This window comes from Carlito syrichta, unplaced genomic scaffold (genome assembly GCF_000164805.1).
Source record: "Carlito syrichta isolate Samal-C Ts95f unplaced genomic scaffold, Tarsius_syrichta-2.0.1 Scaffold307020, whole genome shotgun sequence".
Classification (NCBI taxonomy): domain Eukaryota; kingdom Metazoa; phylum Chordata; class Mammalia; order Primates; family Tarsiidae; genus Carlito; species Carlito syrichta.
This window is the reverse complement of record NW_007251116.1, coordinates 94,939-109,805: the sequence shown is the minus strand read 5'-3', so window position 1 is coordinate 109,805 and position 14,867 is coordinate 94,939. Positions and strand designations below refer to the sequence as shown.

At 43.0% G+C, this 14,867-nt stretch overlaps 1 pseudogene; it reads left to right on the top strand.

Annotated features, from left to right (window-relative positions):
• The first annotated feature begins 5,801 nt into the window (after positions 1-5,801).
• Positions 5,802-6,095, top strand: LOC103266103 (annotated as a pseudogene).
• Positions 6,096-14,867: the final 8,772 nt, after the last annotated feature.

Here is a 14,867-nt window from a genome sequence, read left to right as displayed (position 1 = left end):
TCCCAGGAGAGGGTGTCAGAGTACCTGCTTTGTGAAAACAATCCCTGTGTGGTCAGCGAGCAAATTCAAATTTGAGGGCCACGTGCTGGTGAAAGGCGTTCACTTGCTGCTGAAACCATCCCTTAATAGCTGTTTTGTTAGAATTCTTCCCTCAGTAAGAGTGAAATCAGGATCCAGGGATGCCAGCTGTGCCCTCTTAGGACTACAGTCAATAGATCAACTTCCCTTTCCTTGTGACATGTCTGCACCTTTTTTTTTTTTTTTTTTTTGGGTTTGGGTCTCACTCTGTCGTCCATGCTGGAGTGCAGTGGCAGGCTTATGGCCACCGCAGGCTCAACTTGCTGGGTTCAGACAGTCCTTCCGCTTTGGCCTTTCAAGTAGCTGGAACTACAGGCATGTGCCACCATGCCCGGCTAATTTTTTTTGATTCATGTAGAGATGAGTTCTCGCCATGTTGCCCAGGCTGGTCTGGAACCCCTGGGCTCAGGCAATCCTCTCGCCGCAGCCTCCCAAAGAGCTGGGATTAAAGGTGTGAGCCACTGTGCCCGGCTCATGTCTGAATCTTTTGAAGATAGCTATCATGACTTACCTCACCCCCATAATCTCTGAGGGTTGAGGAAGATTCACACTTTATATTACATGTTGCCTGTCATCCTCCCTCCCTGCCTTTCCAGGAAATAATATGACCAGAGATTAAAAGCAAGGGCCTTAGCCGGGCTCGGTGGCTCAGCCTGTAATCCCACGCTTTGGGAGGCCGAGGTGAGTGGATTGCCTGAGCCCACGGGTTCGAGACCCGCCTGGGCAACTTGGCGAGACCTCATCTCTACAATAAATCAAAAAATTAGCCGGGCGTGGTAGCACACACCTGTAGTTCCAGCTACTTGGAAAGCTGAGGCAGAAGGATCGCCGGAGCCCAGCAGGTTGAGGCTGTGGTGGCCGGGAGTGGCCACTGCACTCCAGTCTGGGCGACAGAGTGAGACTCCAACTCAAAAAAATAAAAAATAAATAAAAACAAGGGCCTTAACTTTGTGATCATGGGTCGGTAACATAAACTCTTTGAGCCTCAATGTCCTTATCTCTAAAATAGGGGTGAAATAATTATACCTACCTCATAGGATTGTTATGAGTATCAAATGAAGTCACAAGAGCAAAGTGAAAAGGTAAAATACAGCCACCGCTCAATACATGTGATGTATTATTAATAATAATGAGTCTGTGTGTTTGTAAAATGGTGATAATAACTGCTGCTGGCATAGGAAAGATTAAAGGAGGTAATGTCAGAACAGGAGTTGGTCAATGCCTAGGTTATCAGAGGCTCTCAAAAATAGTGATTATAAGATGGTCAATAGTGTAAAAATACCAAAGGCTTATGCCCCTAAGGGTGTGAGATTTTAAAAAATCACCAAAGTAGCAATATTAGCTATAAGAAAATCTCCTTACTAGCATCCTACAGGATCAGCCTTAGAACAAGCACAAAACTTGTACCTCTTCTATATTAAGTTCCCTTCAGAAAATATTTAATAACTAATTCACAATTATTTCATAAAACACAAAGTTTTTCATTTTTAATTCCTCAGGAAATTGCTTCCTAAGCTTTTAAGGGTACATGAAACATTTAAAATCTTTTAGTAAGATAAAACTTTAGTGAGGCCCTTATGTAATTCCAGCTGAAAAGAGAGAAGGGAACTGAGATTATGAAATGAAATGATGGTAATAATATTCTCTATGAAATCCTTCATGCCAAAAGTTGAAGAAGCAACTTTGAAATTGTCCAAATCACTCAAAGTATTTGATTGCTGTGTATGAAAGTCTCTTCAACACCCATAAACATTCACATGGGAGGAAAAAGTTCCTGTTTTAGCCTGTCTGGAACATTATTAGTAGTAGTAGTAGTATTATTAGTATTATTTTGGAAAGTAGGATTTATTAAGAGGACAGAAAAGCTCCCACAGTGGGAGGGGACCCAAGGGGGTCGCCAATATAACACTATTTTAAAAAATTATTGTATATATTTTTTAATTTGGAGGGCTGCAGTTATACAGTGAGTTGCTTAAATTGTTTTAATACACAAACTCTTGAATCACGCAGCCCAAATTCCTGTCTGGCTCCACTAGTATGTTTCTCTTAGAAAGTAACTGAAAGCACAGAGCCCCAAATGGAGTTCTCTGGCCTCTTTGAGCTCATACTCGACAATAATCCTTTCCCAAAACCTGGGCGAGTCACAGGACACTGAGATTAACATCTCCCAAGAATTTGTCTTTCAGCTACCCAAACCTGCCCTTCTCATCTGTGTAACTGGCCCACCTATCCACCTGGCGTCGATCACTAGGATGTCAGCCCCAGTGAATGCTCGCCTGCCCCGCCCACCCCCCAAAAAAGTTTGAAAAGGCCCCTAGCTTCAAGCTCTGGCAGCCATTGCTTTCTTTCTTTCTTTTGCAAATTTCTTTAGTAAAGACGTGGGGTACAATCATTGCTTTCTTTAAGCCCTGGCCCCCTCTCCAGTTTTGGTGGGGTGAATCCTCTCTCTCTCTCTTTAATCTACTTTCTAAATAAGCCGTCTTTCCCAATCTAATTTCTGGTCAATTCTTTGCATCTTACCCACAGCACCGGCTCACTGACCTAACAGTAACGTTTCAGGGTCCAGGTGCCCTCTTTTGTAAGAGGGGAGCTCACCTTCCCTCCGTGGAGCCACGGCGGGTTTATACCAGGTGCTGAATTTGGAATATTCATGGACAGCCTGGCCTGCAGTCAGTACTCAGTGCTTCTATGCATCTACACTGGAGGAGGATCGTTAGCACTACCTTAAAGAACACAGGGTGGGGCACGTCTCTCCATTGGCCCCACTGTGCTGGTTTTCCCCAAACTTCCCATTCCCAGGGCGACAGTAGGAGGTGGAAAGGGCAGGGAGGACGGGTGCTGGGGAGGTAAGAGACAGCTGAGCAGTCCCTGGAGAAACCAGGAAATAACATGAAAATCTAATTCCAAAAACTCAATCATTACCTTCATATTCTATTTATATTTTTTCTTAAAGTTATTTTAGTTTAGAGAGCAAGTTTTGCTTCTCAGGGTTGTGTCTTAGCATATTAATGAATCCAGATTACAATAAGAATTGGGCAGCGGTTGGAACTCAGGGTCACTGTCATGAAGACACTGGCAAATGGAGAGTGAACCGAGCATAGTCCCTTTACTAAAATATTAATAGTTTTAATAATTGCCTATATTGATAACACATTTCATAATGGCGATATAAGAAGTATGTTCTTTATGAATTTTTAACTGGTTATGAGTGCCTTTAGAATTTCCACCACTGGAGTTCTTCTTTGTAGTTCTATTTCCCTTTAATCAAGATAATCCAACCTCAGAAAACAAGTACATTTTTTTGGTTGTTAGAAAAAGCCCAGTATGAAGACTGCTATCTTATTCTATGTAACAATTGTTTGCGCCATACTAAAGAATTGGTACCTACTCTAAAAATGAAGATATTTTATGCTCTAGAAATTGTGTAGCATTGGTTAAAGAATGATCTGTGAAATCCCTGAACATACATGCAGTTGATTACTCTTCGTTTTTTTTTTTTTTTTTTAGTTGGAGTCTCACTCTTGTCACCCAGGCTGGATTGCAGTGGCACGCTCACAGGCACCACAGCCTCCACCTACAGGACTTAGACGATCCTTCTGCCTCAGCCTTCCAAGTAGCTGGAACTACAGACACACGCCACCATGTCCGGCTAGCATTTGTTTCTTTTCCATACTTAGTACCAAATAATTTTTAATTTATGACAGTGTAAGCTAAGTGAACCACAGCTTTTCATTTTGTTGCAAGAAACCTAACACTTTCAAAGGGATGAATATACTGTCTTGGTGTAATGGGCTGAATGGTGGCCTCTCCATAAAGTTTTGTCTACTTCCTGAATGCTAGAACTTGGGAATGTTAATTTGAAAGGAAAAAACCCAAAAGGTCTTTGTAGATGTCATTAAGTAAAGGATCTCCAGCAGAAGAGGTCATCCTGGATTATCTGAGTGGGTGCTAACCCAGTGACAAGTGTCAAGGAGAGACACAGAGAGAAGAGAGACAGTGTAATCAAAGAGGCAGAGACTGGAGTGACAGCCACAAACCAAGGAGAGCTTGGAGCCACCAGAAGATGGAAGAGGCAAGGAATGTGCTTTCCCCTGGAGCCCCCGCTGATTTTGGCATCCAGCACTGTGTGAGTATACATTTCTGTTGTTTTAAGCCACCAGGCTTTTGGAAGTGTGTTATGGCAGCCACAGGAGGTTAACACATGTGAGAAGCTGAAGTGGGAGGACAGAGATTTGTAACAATTGCATGAATGGATCAAGAATTCTAAAGAGTAAACATTATTGGATTAGGGCAGATGACATGACAGCCATGGGGGGTGAAGGGGCGGAGGAGGAAAAGGGGGAAGAGAGAAAAAGAGAAAAGGAAGTCTGATAACCAGAGTGTGAGCCAAGGGGGTGGGGTAGGGGAGAGATGGCAGCTTACCAGGCAGCCAAGGAGAGTGTGGACGGAGGAGAAAAGCATGTGACATCCCTAAATCTATATCTCAGTTCCAGGGATTACACTGTCTTCTCATATTTTATTCATATCTCTGTGTGCGTGTGTGTGTGTGTAAGTATGTATTTTATTTTTATTTTGTTTTGTTTTGAGTCGGAGGCGCACTCTTGCCGCCCAGGCTCAATTGCATTGGCACGCTCACGGCCACCGCAGCCTCCACCTGCAGGACTTAGGCAATCCTTCCACCTCAGCCTTCCAAGTAGCTGGAGCTACGGGTGTGCGCTTCCACATCCAGCTAATTTTTTGATTTATTGTAGACACAAGTTCTCGTCAAGTTGCCCAGGCCTGTCTCGAATCCCTGAGCTCAAGCAATCCTCTTGCTTCAGCCTCCCAAAGTTGCTGGAATTAGAGACTTGAGGCACCGTGTCCAGCAATGTAAAAGATCTTAAATGAAAAAAGATCCACACTTTTTGTCAATAAGTGAGAAAAATAATTTGAATAGAGTAAAATCAGAAACAGCTTGCAATTTGAGTAATCTTTCCGTCAATGTTGATGAAACACTTTTTTTCTGGGAAACAAGTTTCTTCAAATGGCAAAAAGTGAGGACAGAGTGCATAGCAAATATGGTCTGTCAAAATTCACTGTTCAGAGAGCCAAGGCTTGGGAGAGTCTCATAAAAATATTAAAAAGACTGATGGCGTGGTGGCTCACGCCTGTAATCCCAGCACTTTGGGAGCCTGAGGCGAGAGGATTGCCTGAGCCCAGGGGTTCAAGACCAGCCCAGGCAACTTGGAAAGACCTTGTCTCTACAATAAATCAAAAAAATTAGCCAGGCATTGTGATGCATGCCTGTAGCAGCTACTTGGAAGGCGGAGGTGGAAGGATTGCATAAACCCAGCAGGTTGAGGCTGTGGTGACCGTGAGCATGCCACTGCACTCAGCCTGGGTGACAAAGTGAAACTCCAACACCACATCCAGCTAATTTTTTAAAAAGAAAAGAAAAAACACTGATGGAGATCAAGAAGATGAAGTTATAGATTTTCATACCAAGGTCAGTCATGGTAAAGATTTCTGGTGATAAACCATGGAACTTCAGAAGACATTAGAAAGACAGAAAAAAAAAACCTGATTGTAAGTTATTAGTAATTACTGGATCTCTGCTACTACATTAGCAAAGAAAATGAAAGCGCAAACTGTGAATTCCTAAAAGTGGTCCCAGTAACTTCCATAGAGATACCTATTTTGACTTTAGAAGTTATGATCGCTCTGGTCTCGGCCACAGAAGCAAGATGACGCAGGGAACGTCATCGTTTGGAAAGCGTCGCAATAAGATGCACACGCTGTGCCACCGCTGTGGCTCTAAGGCCTACCATTTTCAGAAGTCGACCTATGGCAAATGTGGCTACCCTGCCAAGCGCAAGAGAAAATATAACTGGAATGCCAAAGCTAAAAGACGAAATACCACCGGGACTGCTCGAATGAGGCACCTAAAAATTGCATGCCGCAGATTCAGGCATGGATTCCATGAAGGAACAACACCTAAACCCAAGAGGGCAACTGTTGCAGCATCCAGTTCTTCTTAAGAATTTCAACAGTCACACAATAAATGTTTTGGTTTTAAAAACAAAAACAAACAAATGAAGAAAAGTAGTTATGCTCATGCGCAAGTAGGCACCACAAGGGCACCACTGATCATGGAAAACATATTTCTTTGGCCCTAAATTAAATGTGATGACCTTGACCTGAGTGTGGGGATCAAATGAAAATTGGAGAAGCAGTGTGGCCCTTTCATAATTACCCAGGCAGTGTCCGTGATGACTGTGGACAGAGGCCAGGTGAGAGTTCACCATGTATGAGAATACAAAATTGAAACTTTCATTGGTCCAGGACTAAATAAGGAAGAAAAAGAGTGTGAAAGAAGAGAAGTGGTGAAAAACTCATTTTAAAATGATTTACATAATATAGGCTATTCAAGTAAATCTCAACTATAAAAACAGTAATCAGAAAATGTGGGGAACGAACTGAAACTGAGTGAATATTTGAATGACTTGACTCTGAAATCACTGATAGCAACAAGAGGAAAATGTTAGAGAAGATGGACTGAATAAAAACGGAGGCTTAGGCCGGGCGCGGTGGCTCAAGCCCATAGTCCCAGCAGTTCAGGAGGCCAAGGTGAGAGGATTGCCTGAGTTCAGGGGTTCGAGACCAGACTGGGCACTTGGCGAGACCTCGTCTCTACAATAGATCAAAAAATTAACCAGGCATGGTGGTGTACACCTGTAGTTTCAGCTACTTTGAAGGCTGAGGTGGAAGGATCGCCTGAGCACAGCAGTTTGAGGCTGTGGTGACCATGAGTGTGCCATTGCATGCCAGCCTGGGCAACAGAGTGAGACTCCAACTCAGAAAACAAAAAAACAGAGGCTTAGAGAAGGACACCAGCAGAATGGGAATGGAATGCTCCAATCTTGCTGAAACTCTGCAAATGCACCCGGCCTTTGGGTCAGGCAAGTCCAACTTAGTGGAGAAAGTTCAGATGCTCTAAAATAGAACTAGGACAAGACCAAAGAGAATTTTGTTTAAAACTTTTGAGAGAACAAACCTCAGGAAGATGCACCAGATACCATACCTTAGGTAAGAAAACGGATTCCTGAACAAAAACAACAAAATGTCAAGTGTTTGGAACCTTTCAATTTATTGCAGAACTTTCTTTTTCCTCTAGGAGGAAGTGCCATAGGGTCACTGCTCCTTTCAGTATTCCAGAATATGTAATATGTTTTCGTTAGGGGTGTATTATTTAGCTGCATTGGGCAAGGAAGTCCAAAGAGGTCTATGAAACTTCCCTCAGTGGGCAGTGAGTGCCAAGGCCAGCCGACCTCCCCTGGGTGACTGTCAGAGATAACCTTGTCCATTTCTTAGTGGTCACCTTGGACAACCAAATTAGTTCTTTGAAATGGATGGGTCCACAGCAGGTGTATTTATATAGAGGGGCAAGAGGGATTAAGAAACCATAACAGCATTTTGAAGACTGGTGCATGGAGGTCATGGAAGGAACACTATCCCAGTTGGCACATGCTAAACAAAAAATATTTTTGATATCACAGTTCAAGAAGGGAAATAGGAAAATAATTTTTAAAAATCACCCATATAGCCGGGCTCAGTGGCTCAGCCTGTAATCCCCTGCCTTTGGGAGGCTGAGGCAAGTGGATTGCCTGAGCCCGCGGGTTCGAGACCCGCCTGGGCAGCGAGACCTCATCTCTACAATAAATCAAAAAAATCAGCCGGGCATGGTAGTGCATGCCTGTAATTCCGGCTACTTGGAAGGCTGAGGCGGAAGGATCGCCGGAGCCCAGCAGGTCGAGGCTGCGGTGGCCGGGAGTGGCCACTGCACTCCAGTCTGGGCGACAGAGTGAGACTCCAACTCAAATTTAAAAAAAAAAAAAAATCACCCATATAAAGACTAGAACTCTGATATATTGCATTTAATTTTAATTTTTTTTTTTTTTGAGTTGGAGTCTCACTCCATCGCCCAGGCTGGAGTGCAGTGGTACACTCACGGCCATCCCAGTCTCAACCTGCTGGGCTCTGGCAATCCTTCCGCCTTAGCCTTCTAAATAGGCAGAACTACAGGTGTGCACTACCACACCTGGCTTATTTTTTATTTTATTGTAGAAGCGAGGTCTTGCCAAGTTTTCCAGTTTGGTCTCGAACCTGCGGACTCAAACAATCCACTCACCTTGGCCTCCCAAAATACTGGGATTATAGGCTGAGCCACTGAGTCCAGTCTTACATTTTATTTTTAAATCACAAATTTAATTTCTTAAATATAGACATATATGTACTTTTATTTTTATTTTATTTTATTTTATTTATTTATTTTTTGAGTTGGAGTCTCACTCTGTCGCCCAGGTTGGAGTGTAGTGGCATGTTCCCAGCCACCGCAGCCTCGACCTACTGGGTTCCGGTGATCCTTCCACCTCAGTCTTCCAAGTAGCTGGAACTACAGGCATGTGCTACCATGCCCGGCTAATTTTTTGATTTACTGTAGAGATGAGGTCTCCCCAAGTTGCCCAGGCTGGTCTTGAACCCGTGGGCTCAGGCAATCCTTTCACCTCTGCCTCCCAAAGTGGTGGGATTACAGGCATGAACCACTGCGCCTAGCCTTGGTCAATGCTTTTAATGATTCATAATTCATATTATAATTTAAAATCTCTATAGAGTTTTCAAGTCAAAAACTGTTTTAACTTTTTAAAATGAAGTGTCTCCTGGTTAGCAACCGGGGAAACTTCTTTAAGAGAATGTTGCAGAAAGTCTGAATTAATTGATATTCGAACTTTCCTCTTTTGGCTAAATGTAATGTTTCTGTGCTTTTTGACTTCTCTCTGATGGTCTTATTTCACATTTGGATAGCTGTTTTTCTTTTGCCGCAGGGAAAATAGTAGTGTTTCACATTTCACTGTTGGATATTTTATCTGCCCCATGGGAGGATCAAGTTGCTCAGGGCAATAGAACCTGGAAACAGAGCCCCTACGTCATTCCTAACTGAACTCAAACTCAAGTGGCTGAAAGGTGAAGGTGTGTTAGGGAGTCTTCCATGTTGGGAACGTGCTGACCGAACCTGCTGATTTTACGGCCAAATTACCATTCCGCTGGGCCATTTTTAAAAATTACAGTTTACATTCCTATCTGATTATTTCCCACATGCCCACTTAATTTCTGGGTCAGCCAGCAAAACCATTCCAAGCATTCTCTGGTATCCTACAGAAAAATTAATGTTGATGATTTTGATAGAATTCAACAACTTACTGGATCATCACATGACTATGAATAGAACAAACACTTCGGATAAAGGAAAAAATGAATACAGTTTCATTCATTTTAATGCTACCAATTATTGTATTTATTATTAATATTTTGAGACTGGGTCTTGCTCTGTTGTCCAGGCTGGAGCGTAGTGGCATGACCATAGCTCACTGAACTCCTGGGTCAAGTGATTCTCCTCCTTACCCTCCTAAGTAGCTGGGACTACAGGAGAATGCCTCCATGCCTGGCTGTTTTTTTTTTGTTTTTTGTTTTTTTTTGAGTTGGAGTCTCACTCTGTTGCTCAGGCTGGAGTGCAGTGGCATGCTCACGGCCACCACAGCCTCGACCTACTAGGCTCAGGTGATCCTTCCGCCTCAGCCTTCCAAGTACCAGGCATGTTGTTATGACCGAGTAAGCAAGAAAAAGTCACACCAGTCAGCTGAGTCTAATTAATTAAAGTTTTATTAATGTGCAGGTCAAAAGCAGGCAAATGCCAGGGAAAATAACTCTTGACATATTGGTGCAGTTTGTGTCAAGCTTTTATAGGTAAAATTTGCTGTATTGGCTACGTAGCAACTTAGTGACTAGAGCAACTATTAACTAACAACTTGGCAATCAAAATGGGATCTTTTGATTGTTAGGGAGTTTGATTAATTTCATGTCCTAGGTATAGCCAGTGCCCAGAAACTCCCTGGAATTCTGCCATTAAGATATAGTTTAAGGTAGTTACATAGAGACAAGGTAGAAGAATAATTACACAATGGAGTTACCTTGGTTAAGTCACTAACAGAATATAAGAACAGAATGTGAAAATCTAACAATGGGGTTTTGTAAAGTGTGACATTTGATTTCAGTTAACAAAGCATACAATTACATGGAACTTACGGCTAAGGAATTTTGTAATAGTCAGCAGGAAACGGTCAGCACGACCTGCCCAAAGGAGACAAAGCTGGGGGTCTGCGGTCATGGGAACATTACTGTAATCACATGGAGGCATTGATTCTTAGGTCAGCTAGGAAACTAAGATGAAGGTTTTAAACAAAATGGAATAAGCTGGTTAATATTATTATTTTGCTAGCAATTTGATTTTATTAACTGATTTAGCTCATTTCATTCCCCCCTTTTAGTTGTGCATGAGTCAATTCATTGACTCTTCAGTTAAAGGAAGGGAATTAGAATAGGTTTTGGAATATAGAAGTTTTGCTGAGTTGATTTGTTTCTCGACAAAGTTAACAAACCAGTTTAAAATGCAAGGTACCAGATCTGGAAGGTTTGCTTTAAACTGGATTGGGTTGGAGTTAGGGGTCTAATTCTGGATAGTTAAAACTTGTCCTGAAGTAAAGGAACTTAAAGTAAAAGTATAAGTAATATGAGAAGCTGAACCCAAAGGGGGTGCTTGCTAGAATAAACCAGGGTAAACTTATTTTAAGCATAATAAAGCAATAAGACATCCAGTACATGAGAAATAAAACAGTGTTAACAGAACTTTCTTGCAGCATGGCCATTCTGCAGGAGTTGCAGTAAGCAGTGCTGCTCCAAATCCTAGAGCCAGTGGGATCACAAAAAGGAGAGGCAAGGGATGCGTGCGATGCACTCAGTTATGGTCAAAGTCTCACGGTTTCTGCTGTGTTGGCTGGTCAGGTGATGTAGGATGATGGGCTCGGAGGGTGATCTTGAGAGAGTTATCAGGATGTTGGTTTATAGTTCAGTTGTTGTTTGGGCGGAGGGGCATGTCAGCATCCCAGCCGCAGGCTTGGCTGAGCCAGGCTTTGGCGTCCGCATCTTCCTTGACTTGCTAATGATGAATCCAGGTTGGTATCCCGCCAACCTTAAGTGACGTTGGGAGGGGAGGATAACTTCGTATGGTCCTTTTTAGGAGGGGCTCAGTTTTTTTTTGGAACTTTTTGACGTAGACCAAATCTCCAGGTTGGAACGGATGACACGGAGTTGGCAGTATAACACAGACGTTGGTGTGGACAAAGTCCTGCACCCGCTGTAAAGACTGGAGATACTTTAACAGAGATTGATTAGTAAACTTTTTAAGAATAGGATCCCGCAAACGGGGTAACAGAGGACGGGGTCTTCCAAACATGATTTTATAGGGAGTAAACCCAGCCTTACGTGGAGTACATTTAGCTCAAAGGAGAGCTAGAGGTAAGAGAGTTACCCATTTTTCACCGGTTTCTATTATTAATTTAGAGAAAGTATTTTTTAGAGTCTGGTTCATGCGTTTTACCTGTTCAAAGTTTTGTGGCTGGTAAGCACGATGCAGTTTCCATTTGATGTTTAGGGCTTTACTAACCAGCTGTACTATGGACAAGGTGAAGGCAGGACCATTGTCTGAGCCAGTAGAAAGAGGAAGGCTGTATCAAGGAATTATTTTATTTAACAAGTATTTTGCAACCATAAAGGCAGTTTTATTTCTTGTGGCAAACGCTTTTTTCTATCCCAAAAAAGTGTTTACTAATCCAGTAAAGAATTGTATCCTGCAGTAGAAGTGTTATTTCAGTAAAGTTTACTTTTTATTGTTCACCAGGGCTTAACCCTCGTGCCCTGATTCCTGGAAGGGGTTTCAGCCTTCCCTTGGAATTGACGCGGGCACAAGCAGGACACATTAAAGTTGCTGAGTTAGCTTGGTCTTTTAAGTTGTTGATAATATAAAAACGGTTTAACAGTTCAGCCATTTTGGTTTTTTCTAGGTGGGTGGTAGAGTAGAGTTGTTTTATTAATTTTTCTGCAAGAACTTTAGGCAAAACAATTCTGGAGTTTTTAACCCACTAGTCGTTAGGTTTCTTGTAAGCTCCCGTCAGCTTTGCAGTTTCTTTTTTTTTTATGTGTATATCTGGGCCACTGCTGCGGTGGGAAGGCCACGTTCTTTGTAGATTATGGCATGTATATGAAGTGTAGCAAACGCATACTGGCTGTCAGTAAAGATGTTTACTCATTTTTCTGCTCCCCAGTGCAGGGCCTGAATTAGAGCAATTAATTCAGCCTTTTGGGCAGAAGTACCCTGAGGTAGTGCCTGTGACCAGATTTCGTCATGAGCTGTAGTTACCGCTGCACCGGCCTTATGGACTCCGTTTAGTACCAGACTGCTACCATCTGTGAACAGGTCAGCATCAGCCTGGCGCAGAGGAGTGTCCTGAAGATCAGGTTGGCTGGTCTGGGTGATATCCAACACATTCTTGCAGTCGTGCACCGGCATCTCTGGATGGTCATCAGGAGGGTTGCTGGAGTGAGGCATTGAGTAGGAGAGAAAGTTAGTCTGGGCTGGTCTAGTAGTAGGCTCTGATACTGGGTAATATGTGCATTTGATATTTAACAGCCAGAGGCTTCCCGGAGCAGAGTCTCAACAACATGGGGAGCAGTTAAAGCCAGGTTTTGGCCGAAAGTTAACTTGTCTGCTTTTTTAACCAGCAAAGCTGTGGCTACAATGGCTTAAGACAAGAGGGCCAGCCAGAATCTACCGGGTCCAGTCTCTTTGACAAATAAGCCACCGGTCTTTTCCATGGCCCTAGGGTCTGAGTGAGGACCCCTTTGGCAAATCCTTGTTGTTCATGAATGAACAAGTGGAAAGGTTTGGTAACATCTGGAAGGGCTAGTGCCGGGGCTTGAATTAGAGGTGTTTTTAGCTGTTAGAATGCTTATTTTTTAGCAGTAGTCCAGTTTAGGGGTTGATCCCCTGCTATGGCCGAGTACAAGGGTTTGGCAATTTTAGCAAATCCTGGGATTCATAGCCGACAGTACCCTGCCGCACCCAGGAATTCCTGTACGTGTTTCTTGGTGGTTGGCGTGGGAATTTGGAGAGTGGCTTTTTTCTGGGCTAAGGTTAGGGCTTGCTTACCCTCTTGCAGCTGGTATCCAAGGTATGACACTTTGGCAGAGCAAAGCTGTGCTTTCTTTGCTGATCTCAGTAGCCCAGGTCCTGGAGAAGCTGTAACAAACTTTAGTACCTTGTAAACAGGTGTCCAAGTCTGCAGCTGCAAGTAGGAGGTTATTCACCTATTGAAGCAAAGTACATTCAGGGTGTTGGGAACGGAACCCTGACAAATCCTGTTGCAAGGCCTCCCTGAAGAGGGTTGGGGAGTTCTTGAAGCCTTGTGGTAGTCATGTCCAAGTTAACTGACTGGTGTCTCCTGTGTCTGAATTTGTTTACTTAAAAGCAAAGATAGGTTGGCTGACAGGAGACAGGGGAATAGAGAAAAAGCATCCTTTAAGTCTAGCACTGTACATACCTGATTTTGAGGGGGAAGTAGACTAAGTAAAGTGTACGGGTTAGGAACAGTTGGATGAATGGTTTTTATCCACTTGCTGACTTTTTTAAAGCTTTGAACTGAATGGTAGTCAAAAGTTTCCAGTTTCTGAACTGGCAGGAGGGGTGTGTTTCATGCTGACTGCATGGAGTCAGAATGTTGGCAGCTAAGAGTTTTTTTTTAATGTGAGGAGCATTTCATTTCCAGGCTTGCAAACTTATAGGGTACTGGTGGACCTGGACAGGAATAGCTGATGCCAGTAAACTTACCACCACTGGAGGGTGATGTTTTGTCAATCCTGGCAGGGTTGTTTCTGCCCAGACAGAAGGAAACTCCTGCTGCAACTGTAGAAGTAAACTTGACGGAACATTTTTAGTAGTAGACTTTGAAGAGGTCAAAAGATATTCTTCAGGAAGTGGAACAGTTAAGAGCATTTGATATGCAGTAGGAATAGACAATTTCAGTTTTGTCAGGTGAAAGCACGATAGTGGCTTTGAACTTCCGAAGCAGGTCTCGGCCCACTGGAGGGCATGGGCAGTTTGGGGCTGAGGAATGAGTGGGTAACCTGTTTTTGTCCTAAGTTTATAGTTCGGTTGGAAGTGAATTTGCAACTAGTAATTGCCCCCATTGCCCCCTAAAGTTAGTTCTCAGGGCTTAGAGGTCCGTTACCAGGACTTTCGCTTATTTTCTGGCAGCTTTATTGGCTGCCTGCACTGCCTGTTTCTGTTTTTTTAGCATTTCGATTGTTAAAAACCTTCTGGGCCACTTCCAGCAGCTGAGAAATATTCATTTCTGCAAAGCCTTTAAGCTTCTGTAATTTAATTTTTTTTTCTTTTGGATGTTCAGAGCTTCCTGTGCCACAAATTGATAGCTTGAGCATTCTCAGGGGCCGGAGATTGAACGGGATATAAGTATGAAAAGCCTCCTGGAGGCGTTTAAGGAATGCCCCAGGAGATTTCTCGGGACCCCAGAGAATTTCGGGAGTTTTAGAAAGATTGATAGGTTTTTGGGCTGCTCTCCTTAACCCAGCTAATAGAGTCCAGTGAAAAAATTTTAATGTCCGAGACCCTGCTGAAGTATTAGGGTTCCAGTCTGGGCAAGAGGAGGGAAAAAACCTTATTTAATTTTTTTTTACCTTTTTTCTGAGTACAAGTAAACAGGGTTAAAAGGAGCTGCTGGCAGTCATTTCAGGTGAAGCAATGAATGTGCATGATTGATTCTAGTAAAGAAGTTAAAACTTGTGGTTTTTCTGAGAATGGCAGGTTCTGAGTTTATATATATATATATATATATATATATATA